Here is an 11,247-nt window from a genome sequence, read left to right on the forward strand (position 1 = left end):
CTGTGTGACCTTAAGTTTCTAGAATTATTTTGTACCTTAGTAGTTAAACAGTATAATCGTTCCATTAAACTTCCAGTATGCTTTCAAAAGAGATTGTTTTCTCCACATAACTGCAGCTGCCTCTGGAGCACAACATAGTACCTTCTGATAACAGTGAGAGTATTTAAGACAGGAAAGGAATAGGTGAAAGACAGACCATCAGTCCCAAAGTAGAGAGGAAAATAGATGAAATTACTGCTGTGTAATTTCAGATGTCCACTGTTGGGAATCTCCACCCTGTTGGATAATGATATTCCCCTTTATTTTATTTTTGTGTCCTGTTCCACCCCCCCCACCAAAGTTTGATAACAGAATTATAGGGTATTCCCCTCCACAGCCAGTCCCTATGGGAAAGTTGCAAAATCAAGTACTTGGGGACAAAACAAATAGCCCTGGTTTTGGCATTCATCCCTGCACACTCTTAATTCATTCCCTCAATGTTTATTTGCTTTACCTTTTCCATTCTCTTAAATTCCTCTCTGAACTTCTGCATGCCCATCCCACTGTCCGTCTCCTTTTTTAGCCTCCTTATTTCTAGTCCCCTCTTCTTAAAATTAATTCCCTTCCATCTGCCTGCTTTCCATCTGAGATGGGGGTATGAGAGAAGTGGGTTTCCACATGAGAATCTATTAGTGAGCAGAAGTAAATACTCACAGTTATAGAAAAAAAAAAAAAATAAAGCCTACTGCAACTATCCCCAGGACAGCTTTGCTGTCTGAAAGATCGGATGCTCACGTATTTCATTAGTTAGAACCTCCAACTGCAATCTTGAGATATCCTGCTACTGTTGCCTGAAAAAGTGATGTCTCTTCTGACTGGATTTTTCCCTTGTATACAACCCTGCCTTTAGCAAAAGGGATTATTTATAACCTCATTACCTGTAATTTCAAAGGTTGCATGTGCAACATTAATTCCAGTCTGTAAATGATTTGACTCTCCTTGTACGTTTCTTTGGCTAGAATACGTACACCGGTCCCAAAGACAGTTAACTCTACATAGCAACAAGGACTGGTAACTAAAAAAACCCCACTTCCTTCCTGGTTCCCTTCTTCCCCCTCAGTTTTCTAACAAACATTGATTTAATGAGTCTGATCAAATCTTCACATTTCATTATAGTAACCTAATTTATTTTACCTTCATTAACTTGTATGACCTTCATTATATGCTTTTTCTTTTGTCTTTGGCAAAGTTATGGACCATAGGAAACCTGCATAGTTTAGAATCCTTCTCCAGTAGTGAATTTTGAACAAGAGGTGACTCTAGGACAAATATAAAAGCAACTCTATGCCTCATTTCTTGGCAGTCCAGAGAAACTCTTTTTTCAGTTTACACTTTTTAAGAAGGATAACTGGCTTAAAAAGCAGCTTGCAGTGTCATCGATGTTTCCAAGGAATAACTACTCTTTTCAAGCTAGACAACTATCTATATGGCACAACGCAGCAGGGCCAGGACCCTGCTAAGCTGAAGCTGATAGAGCAGATACAATCACACGGTACACTGCCTGGATCTGCAGAGGTACCAGCTCAGATCAAGAGGAACACAGATGCAGTGCCACAGCACCTGCATCCTAACAAAGATAATTTGTGTGCATGCAGCAAAACACTGATTAAATTGTTCTGCTTCTGGAGCTACCACTTGACTGCTAGCCCAGGAATCTCTGCACTGTGATTGTTGTGTGCTGCTGACGTAGTTTTGGAAGGAGAGACAAGATAGCTGTAACATGGACCAAATAGTCCTTATTAAGGATGTGAAATAGGAATACTTGTTTAATTTTGCTGCCTGTGCTTGCTTCTGCCTTCTCTCATCACTGTAATCTGGTAGATGGGATCCTCCAGCAGTTGCACCATCTGCCCACTCGATAACTGTGCCAGTGTTTCATTTATTTAGCTCCACATGATGAAGAAGTAGCAATGTTGAAGAGAAACTGCCAGAGCCAAGGTGTATCCTAATGCTTCCCTGCTCCAACAGCTAGATGTGCATGAGTGCAGTGTAGGGAACAGAATGCAGATGTCTGGACTCTTAATTTCCTGCATTAGGAAAATGATCTGATCACTTTGCAGTCTAGACCTGCCATAGCACATCAGCCTGCGGGTCCTTAGACTGTGCATTTGTATTTATCAAGTAGGTATTTGGACATATTCTGGGAAAACAGGAATAGACTGACCTCCTTGGTTGTTGGTAGCAGCACGTAGAACTCCCACATGAATAGAAGGATACAAGCAAGACCACAAGTCCTACTAAAATCCCGTCACAGGGAAAGTCATACCAAAGTCCTTCCTTGTGCTAAAGCACTCTATGCCCATAGGGACCTGGGCTCTACACCCATATCAGAGAAGACGGTACCCATCCTGAAGAAATTAGTTCTGACTTGGCAAGGTGTGTGATGGGAGAAGGACAAGGGAGGTGGGGTAGAGACATAAATGAAAAAAAGAAATGATCCCCAAACCTGCATGACCTGGTGATAATCCCTGTAGTTCCACCCAACTGGAGTGGCTCCACTTTCTGTAAATCACTAACAGTGAGTCATAACAAAGAAATGATCTGGAAGCTTCCGTGTGGTTTGTTTGTGCTGTCAAAACATTTGACTGGCATAGAAAATTATAATCTAGAACATAGCTACAGTAATGCACTCCCTTTAAGATTATTAGTATGCACAGAAAATCAAAACTAAGTTAAGCCTATTTTACTTTTATCGGGACAAAACATAGCTGTAGGATTGAATGAAACATTCTGATCTCTGGCTCATTCTAATCTGTCATCTTTGGTCTGTAAACTTGAGTACCTTGAGAGAGTATTTGGTCTGTTCATTTCTGTATTGACACTTCAAATGCTGTGAGCGTTTGCAGGTTTTTTCTGCCATTATTTCCTTTTTTTCATATTTGCAAAAATATGCAAAATATAGCAAAATAACATCAAGCTTTTTCTCAGAAATTTCCCATAAAAATTTAGACTTCAGAAAATTTTCCAATGGAACATGCTCCCCTTGGAAAAATGTAATTCAGCAGCCAGTTCGTCTGCTATTTCAGACAAGCTAAACCATTTAATGACTCACACTATCTGTTAATACAATTGATGTTTGAGGGGGAACAGAGAGTCGTTCTTTAAATAGGAAATATAATCCAAGCAGTTGTTTCATCACTGACTTCTGCCTTGTACAATAATTTGCAATCATCTTGCACGGGTAAATAATTGCATGAGTGAACAAGGCTACAGAGTACTGAGCCCTTTGATCCAATTTTGCTCCAGCTCAAATAAAGAAAAAAGTTTGTCCTTGGATTAATAGGAAGGATATGGCCCTAGTTCTCCTAATTTATTTATGATTAGGATATTAACTTAGTCTTGAGGAAGTTTACAAAGACTTTATTCAATTCACATGCAGACTGAGAGTCTGGAGAATGAGAATGTAGAGACGTTAATTCTAAGAACAGATATATTGCAACAGAGGTAAGACTAAAAAGCCACCACCACTTCAGACTCTCTCTGCTTAACTTCCCAAGTGACTCCAACTTAGTGTTATTACTGGAGTTTTATAATTGTGTTTCACTGCCTGCTAGCACCTCTTTGTCTCCTTTTCAAATTGCTGTGACCTCCAACAATCACAGGGGTATTTGTCAGAGGGGAAAAAAAAAAAAATGCAGTGAGGAGGGGGAAAGCTGGCTGGCAATCTTCCCTAAGAAATTTAATAAGGCAGGAAGGGACTTGGAAGATCATTGAGATGAATCCATTGCTGTTGCAGATGGCCACGTCCAAACTTGCACCTTTACTGTTGCTGGGAAGCCAGTTTAGAGCCAAGGAGCTCTGACAGCTATAAACCTTCTTCTAAGTTTTGCCCTAAAAATATTGTCAGCAGTTTATGCACAAGTTGGTCTCTGTCTTCTATACCTCTTTCTACAGCTTTCCATTCATGTGTACCCTTCCTCAGGGTAGATGAAGCACACCTTTTTTAGATTTCTCTTATTAGATGTGTTGGTTAGGGTGAGCATGGAAAGCCTTTCTCTGCACTTGTTCTGTTGTAATTTGTGTTGCTCTTGGGCACTTAACTCTGTTCTTACTATTCTTTAGGTGCTGTGAGCCAGTTAAGTGTTGTAACTTTTTGATAAAGTCATTCCTGGAGGCCCTCAGCTACAAACAATGCTATAAACTCCCTATGCCATTAGACATGACATACGTTGATCATCGTTCTACATGACCCAACACTTACGCTTTTCCAGTATTAAGAAAGAAGAAAATACTTTTCTTCACTTGGGTGGCTGGCTAGAGATACGTTCCAAGATACAGCCTTCCAGCAGCTTAAGTCCAAACTCTGTCTTATATGTTAAAATTAATCCTTTTTCAATACATTGACTGCTGGAAACCTCTTTCCTAATACAATCCCAAGATGTATTTGTCTTTTTGAGGACCATATCACGTTGCTGGTAATAGACAAGCTATGATTAACTAGTAAACATAGGATCTTCTGCCATTTCATCATTAAGGAACAAGCAATAAACTATGATGCAAATGCATGACCTTCTGGTTCGTGCAATTTAGTTACTCAAGGCCTCATGGTAATCCAGTTTTTCCTGTCTGATATTCTGTCTAAATTCCCTGGTGCTTTCTAAGTGTCTGTGCCCCACTCAGTTGTACTGAGTAATGGGTAGTACAGGGCAGCAAAAGCACTGTATGTGGATTCTTTGATATGCATCAGAAAGGAGGGTAGGGCAGAAAAACTATGAATGATGAATAGCAACCCAGGGCATAATTTCCTATTTCTCTGTAATTGTGAAGGTTTTGCAATAGCTTGCTTGCTTCTTAGCAGTTGTCCTCACTTGTTTAGTCTGGAAGCGTGAGCCATTAGGAACAGTGAATTTGGTCCCAAACATTTGCCCTGAAATTCCTCAGAAACCTTCCTGAAGATCAGGAAGATTTCATGATGTATTTGAATGTTTTCTCTTCGTTTGTGGGAAACTTCAACAGCAGGGCTTGGGGGACCAGAGCTGTCAGGATGCAATCTTGCATCGAGAAGGATGCAATAACTTCACTAAGCTTTGAAAAGCCTTTGCGTATAATGCCATTAAGGGAACTCAGAAATTAGTATCTAAGTTTCCAGGTCAGTGGAAATGACAAAATGCAGAGCAGAGCTACCTGTCTGGTTCAAACAGCTCACCTTGCAATACCACAAAAACAGCCTTTCGGTGTGCTTAATAAATCTATTAACTCTCTGATGAATTGCTAATAGAAAACCTGCTTGGGGAGGAGGTATGCATCTTTCCTCATGTCTGTAGAAGCATTCTTTTTGAAGCCTGGCCCATGAGATTTAAGGTGCTGGTACTATGATCTCTTTTTCACCTGCTTTTTCTTCCTTCAGCTTCTAAAATAAATCTTCTGAAGGACCAACCAGGACACGCGTGAAGGAGCTAGCTGCATGCTGAGAAAGCACAGGTCCAATTGTGCTAAAGCTGTCGTTTTGACTTTTCTGCAGGATCTTTGATAACAATACAGAAAGAAAAGTCTGTACAGTTTATAAGTCTTTCCAAGTAATTTTGCTCAATGGCATTAAGTGAATCTTGCATCCATATTGCAAAGAGACAAGGAAGCTGACGTGCCTAAAATGCTATCTCTAAGAAAAAGAAAGCCCCGAAACTATTCGCTGTTCTCTAAAGCATGTACTGCATCTTCCTCAAAAGCATTTTTCTGAACTCTGCCCAAGATGAACATTGACAAAGAAAAACATCAGCTTTCTGTTCTTTCACCAAATATAATAACTATTAGTGGTATAATGATCACTCAGTCACGAAGACCTTTCCATTACAACTCAAGCATCTTTTCTGACTGTAAGTGTATCCAAGGCCATCAAGTTCATAAAAGACCCATTTTGTAAATGTCAAATTCTACTTCTTTTATGCCAAGGTTTCTGGGAAACATATCAAGAGCAATGAAGATATTAATACATCTTGATGTGTCTCCAGCCTGCTGTGTGGAGTTGGCTAAATAACAGGGTATTTGATTTTGTTCAATGGCTGTAAGAAATGTCCCAGAAAAGAAAAGGAAGGCACATTGGTTTCGATTAACATAGAAATGAATATCTATTTAAAGATGGAAAAAAATACCATTTTGTATAGAGTAAGAATGTTTCTTTTGACCCCCTGTTAAGGGAAGGGTTTCATTTCTGTGTATGCTTTTTCATTTAAGCTTGAAAAATATGGGTGTTTGTTTTTAAACAAAAATATATTTGTCATGTTTCTGAGAAGTTGCAGAAAAGGAGAGACCATTTGGGAAGGTTGATATTTCTTACCCCTTTCTGAGAAGTTGAAACTGCCAAATCTGATCCAAAGAAACAAATACTTTTAGTTTCCACAGAACATCAGTTTGGTACACTTATTTGTCAACATTCTTTTTTTTTTTTTTTTTTTTTTTTTAAGTGCAGCTGTAATCCCTCCTCTAAAATAATTTTTTTGTGGTTGGTTTTAGATTCCTAATTCTTTTGTCTGCTTGGGGTGATAACAGAATTTTGTTATTTAACAGACAAATAGCTTCAGCATGTGTTCTGGTTCAGAAGGAGGAAATACAAGTTAGGACCTTGGCTCAGATGAATGGTCTTGTACTTAGCTGACAAGGGCTCACTTCTGAGTTCTTTCCACCAAGTCAGTGCACATAACTAAGGACTACTGGGCCAGTAAGATACTTTGCCCACTGCTTAATTCAGTGCTAGCTGAATTTAAAGAGGTGGGTTTTGAAGTGAAAAAATAAAAAACAAGTGTTTGCAGCTAGGTGGTGCCATAGGCTTATGAAATCCAAACCAAATTAGTAATTCTTTGTAAAACGACTTCCATTCTTACACGATATTGTCTGAAAGCAGGCTGTGATCTAGGAGTCCGAAACTGCTTCAGAGAGTCCATTTTGCTGTCTTTAGTAATACAGGAATAGTAGTCACTTCAGAATTATTTCCTGCCGCATGACACCCCCCAAATCAAATAGAGATTAAAATAAGACCCCTCTGTGGAGCAGCAGAATTGAGGTAATAAGGGGGAACTTCAGTGACAGAGGAAGAAATGCGTTTCCTGACAGAGACTGAAACTCCGTATGAGCTCTTCATCAAATTCATGCATAGAAGTGCTAGGCATGAAATAAGATCTGCCAGAAACATGGGGCAGATTGTCTTGCTTGAACTGGAGTTGAACAATGTGAAATCCCAGGAGAAATTAGACACTGATAATTTGCTTTAATGCTTGAGGTCTTTAGCTAGTTGTGCACATGGAAGTACATGCTCTAGTGATCCCCTCCTGAATACTATATTCAGATTTTATTCTTTACCTGTAATAGTTATCCAGTTCTTTCCGTTACTTTTCCTTGACTCACCTAAACTCCTCAAAAATAGCAAGTATTTTCTTCAGAAACTCCCACAGAAATCTTATGTAGCTGGGGGAAACAGCAAGCAACCATATAAACCATTTATATGGTTTATTTTTCAGCTGGTATACTTTATGCTGCTCCTGAGGTTCATAGAACTATTTCAGTTGAATCTTTTCTGTGCTTTCTAACAATTTAGATTTTGAGACCAACTAATTTTTACATTACAGTGTAGCACAGTATAAATGACACTGAGTACAAATGCATCATCACTACATGAATGCATTTGACAGAGAGTTTGCACTGTGTGGCTTGAACCCAATAGCAAAATCTGAAGAGAAGCAACATAACTGTTAGAAGGCAGAGTGTAGCTGAACTAGGCGATGTGACTTTCTTGAATCTCTTTCCATCTAACACATGCATCTCTCGAAGTCAGGTTCGTGTTCTCTGTTGCTCTGGAGCTTACTGCAGTTTGTGTGGTCACTGTCCCTTTGGAAGCAAGTTGTGTGTTAACAGACTAGGAATGGGACTCTGTCTGAATTCAGACTTGTCTGATTTTTAGGGGCCAAGAGGTTCAATGAGCTATTGAGACCATCTGTCTTCAAGTGCTACCTAAAAACTATGCCCCTGTTTTGGGCCACAAGAAGGACCCTTAGTGTCTAACCTTGAAATCACTGAGCAGATTAAAGTCTGGGTCTTCCCCCTGCACTAGAAATGTCTCACAACCCAATTTCGTAGCTAGGGTGCCTTCCCCCTAGTTTATGCATTTTATTCTCCTCTTGTGATGGAGAGCTGTGTTCTTTCCTCCTCTTTCTACTACTTCTACCTCCCCCCCTCCTCTTGAGTCACTACACCATGTGGAACTGTATCATCAGAAGAAAAACAATTTATCTTACTGCAGGTGATCCATTCCTTAGTGTTCAGTACAGTCTTTACACTTCAATAAGTACAAGTTGTATATCTTGCAGTAAGAGGGCTTTTGTGTTTATTTTATGCTCTCTACTTATTTGTGCCTTGATTATATAGTTCTTTCTTATAGTGACATTTGCAGTGAAAATGTGTACAGAGGAATTGTATGGAAAATTGTTACCTACTGCTTATCCACACTGTGTCTTGTTTATTTTTATGCCTTTACCAGTCAAAACTCCCTGAATGTAAAGGAATGACTAATGCCATTAGAAACTCCATTATTATTATCACAGGGAACCTGGGGCAGACAGGCTAGCGATAGGAATGAGGAAGGTTTCCATTAGTGCTTCTCCCAGTTGCACTTGCAAGCTAGTGTGCGACAGTTGGGTATCTCGATACCTTACTCAATGAATGCCAAATCCAGTGGTTTTCACTCAGCTTCTAGAAATGTTGTGTGCACAAACCTGAGACTGCAGCCCTTTGTGTGTGGGGTATGCATCCGAGGGCTGCCCTGCCTCTCTTTTCTGCAAGGATGGCCTCAACCACAGGCAGAACACAGACTTTGGCAGCATGCTAGCGTCCTGCCAGACCCGCTTATGCAAGCATCCATCTTTGATGTGGCAGGCTGATGGTGTGTCAAACGGAGCACACATTGAGCCCTCCTTGGAACCTCTTTATCTCTGTTTAGCCAGTTATTCACCAGAGGATGATACTCTGATTTCCAGCAGAACTGTTTTTCCACTATTGCCATGCAGCCAGGTGTTGGTTAGGTGGCTGGGCCACTGGTTATGCCTGGTCTTTCATAATGCAGTGCTTTGCACAGGCTTTTGCCAGATGGTTTCAAAGAGTTAATTATACAAGTACAGCTGTCAATACAGAGTAAGTCAGTTCAAGGTGCTCAAGAACAAATGGACTATGATGGTTATTACGGTGTTTGTTGGTTGTTTTTTTTTTTTTTCCTTTAAAAAGGAAGAAAAAAGGTCAGGCAAGCGTGCTGGTGACATGCCCTGTTAATGACCTTCCTTGCTGCTCTTAGCATGATATTAGATTAATTTCAGCTCATTTTTAGTGGAGTGGCCAAAGGCATTGAGCCATTTCAACATAAGAGTAAGGCAATACCCATTTCCCTGCCGCACTGCAAATAGTTAGGATATCTCTAAATATTAAGAAGTGTTCAGAACTAACATACAGATGCGTAACATGGGATGCGCTGTTGCTATAGATAATAGTCCGAACACTATTTGGAAAGTAGATCCCTTAAATAAAACAAGAGCAATCCATATAACTTGAATGCCAGAGACTTGTTTTCCCCAGCCTAAAAGCTTCAAGGCATGACAAGCGTAACTCTCCTTGGTCCATCCAGCATTTGGGAAGTACCATGAACTGTGTAGACTAAGCAGAATTCAGACTCAGGAGTTTCTTTGTACCGCATCTTTTCTTCTGCAACACAGAAGCAACTGTGAAGATGACCAAGGAACTTTTACAAAAAAAGGTAAACTAACTGAACGCAAAACCCCACAGACTGTATTTCTGGGCTGCAGGAATACAGTAAGAATAGGCAGCAGGTATAGCACATGATGACTTGTCGTGTCCTCCTTTGCCTAAAAGGACAGTTATTTGAACTCAGCTATAATGGAGTCACTGAAAGACTTCAGAGAATGACTGCTAAGCAGGTAGACACAGGTGAATCAATTGTGTATCAGTAGTCCTTCAAAAGACCAACAGAACTCTGCAAAGGGCAGTTCCTGCTTGAAGGAGGGTATGCAAACACACTAAAACTGAAAAAACACTACCCCAAAGAAACAGATGTGGAAAAAACTGAAAGTTGCTTGCGTGACAGGATTCAGAAAAAGTGCCAACTCTTTAATTTGTATGGACAGCCAGTTTTTTTTGCCTCCTCCAAAATCTTTTTGGAACAGCAGCAAGTGTTCTTCTGCCTTTGTAGCACACCTTTTGAGATGCTATGAAGTTATTTCTGTTAAATAAATCTTTTGTATTTTCCCTCCTACTAGAACCCTGGGTTTCCAATGAACTGTGCAAAACCTTCAGGGAATTTTATACACACATTGTGTAAACACATTCAGAAGTTCCCTCCATATATATTTTATTAATGTCAACTTTCTCTCTACTACCTCAGTGCAAGGCCTTTCTCTACCATCATGTGAGAGCTGAAAACTCATCTGTACCTTTCCCTCTCATCAGCTGAAAAAAAATTCCTCATTTCCTCACCTGCTTGGCTTTTAATTTCTCCATCCTTCCACCCAATTTAAATCCATAAAGCACTTTGAGATCACGTTTACATCAAAGACACTCCACAGGATACCTCTGTATTGTGTGTGTTCTGTTCATTCATCAAATACTCGCCCACTCCATTTGGAACATACACTATTGAGTTTCTCCCTCCTTTCAAAACACCAGGAGTTAAAGAAAGAACCTGTGTTTTGAAGCCCAAATGTTCATGTATTTTCAACAAGACATTTCACACTATTTGTGTGGTTTCTCCTGTTTACCAGGAAGGTTTGCATCAACTGGAAATTAAAACAACATCAAGTTTCAATGGATCGAGAGAGTGACAAAAATTGAAAGAGAGGTTGAAACCTTTCAAAGACAGTAATAAAAGAAGTGACACTTATCTCCTATCATTTGAGTGACTCCAATGGAAGTCTAACATATTTTCTGTGCCCAAGTCCTGATTAGAATTTTGTTTTACAGAGAAAAAAAAGACTACAAAGTTTTTTTGTTTGTTTAATTTGGTTTTTTTGATCCCCTCCCCCCCGCCCCCAACTACATGAAAGCCATTTTGAGCATCACATTTTTGTATATGACCTTCCCTTCTGCCCCTTCATGTGCATCATGTTACAATAAACCCTGAAACTGCTTTAAGTCAATGTTTTATTTATAAAAGTGTGGCAAATGCATATAACATTATATTATCTCAGCTGGGGTAGTTTGTTTCATTTCACCTAATTT

The sequence above is a fragment of the Charadrius vociferus genome, unplaced genomic scaffold (assembly GCF_000708025.1).
Source record: "Charadrius vociferus isolate BGI_N301 unplaced genomic scaffold, ASM70802v2 scaffold62, whole genome shotgun sequence".
Lineage (NCBI taxonomy): Eukaryota > Metazoa > Chordata > Aves > Charadriiformes > Charadriidae > Charadrius > Charadrius vociferus.